Source organism: Austrofundulus limnaeus, unplaced genomic scaffold (genome assembly GCF_001266775.1).
Source record: "Austrofundulus limnaeus strain Quisiro unplaced genomic scaffold, Austrofundulus_limnaeus-1.0 Scaffold85, whole genome shotgun sequence".
NCBI lineage: Eukaryota > Metazoa > Chordata > Actinopteri > Cyprinodontiformes > Rivulidae > Austrofundulus > Austrofundulus limnaeus.
The window spans coordinates 525364-526916 of record NW_013952487.1 but is presented as its reverse complement, the minus strand read 5'-3'; positions in this window follow the sequence as shown (position 1 = coordinate 526916).

Here is a 1553-nt window from a genome sequence, read left to right as displayed (position 1 = left end):
ATGCATGAATGAAACCTGATGAATGTGTTTTTAACTGCGTCAGAGTGTAGAGAGGTGGTTGGCAGCACAGTTTGAGGCGTACGTCTCCCTTTGAGGGAGCTTTGAAAATGAGATGGATGGAAATAAAATAATGTTTTGCTCCCGATTAGCGCTCACAAAAGCAGCACAGTCCTTTGTTGTTTCTTCCGCCRTCGCCGTTATGAGAATGAGACTTTCTAACCAACATGTTGCTGTTGGTTTCATCATCCTGCAGGCTGTTTTAGTGCGTCTGTGTGTGTGTTTGTGTTAAATCTACTCCAGCAGCACAGACCAACTGACCACCTGCTGCAGGTCAAACAGCAGATTTCTAATTTAAAGTTCAAATTCAGCTGAATAAAAACATAAAATGTGTTTTAAGATCAAACTGATTCAGTTCTTGATGATTTTATTTTGAAACTAAACGGCGACCAGCGATACGAATCTTTCAAGGAATGCTGCGCCTTTCCTCTCCTTCTCACATCAGCTGCTTGAACGTCTCCAAACAAGCAGAAGTGAAACGGGATCCGGCAACGACCCGAACGGCTCCATTAGCTGCTCCTCCCTCAGGAGATCCCTGCAAACGTCTCGTCATCACATCCGGGCCTCGTCTTTGTTCAGAGCAGCTCTCACAGACATCCTGATACCTGAACTCTGAGGTCGCCCAGAACCGTCATCCCTCAGACAACCCGCCGAGGAGTCCGGTCCAGGCCGACCCGACGGGTTCGGTTTCACCTCCAGCTCACTGACGTCACTCTGCCTTCAGGAAGCAGAAACTGGATCCGGCTCGTTGGGTTTCAGGAGGGAAAGTGAAGCGAAAAGAGGCGCGATCTGAGACTCTGAAAACAATTCAACCTGATCAGTCTGTTAGCAAAATATCTCATGAAGCACTGAACAGACTGCAGTGAAGCTCTCAGAAAACTGAATGAAAAACAACCCAATTCAAGATGGCCGCTGCACYTTCTCAACTAACTTTTTATTATTTAGCTCACTGTTCTCACATTTTGATATTTTTTTAAATAAATGTTCAATTTAAATGTTAAATCCTAAATCTATATTTTAATGTTAAATCTTAAAGGTTGCAGCTAAATGTTAAAGTTTCAGAATGGAATGCAGCCTTTCCCATTGGTGTGCAGCTTTTGTGATGTCATCAACCTGCGTTAAAAGCAACCGCCCATGCTGCTCCCGCTGCTGAAGACGACATTTAAAGCCTAAATCCAAAATGTGTTCAATGAAAACAATATAAACGATACCTGTGGTCCAGAAGTTTGAAGTCTTGTAGGGAAGAGTTAGCAGAAATAGCAACGTTTGCAGCATTAGCAATTTTAGCAGCGTTAGCAAATTTAGCAGCGTTAGCAAATTTAGCAGCGTTAGCAAATTTAGCGCCGTTAGCAAATTTAGCAGAGCTTGCAAATTTAGCAGCGTTAGCAAATTTAGCAGCGTTAGCAAATTTAGCAGCGATTGCAAATTTAGCAGCGTTTGCAAATTTAGCAGCATTAGCAAATTTAGCAGCATTAGCAAATTTAGCAGCGTTAGCA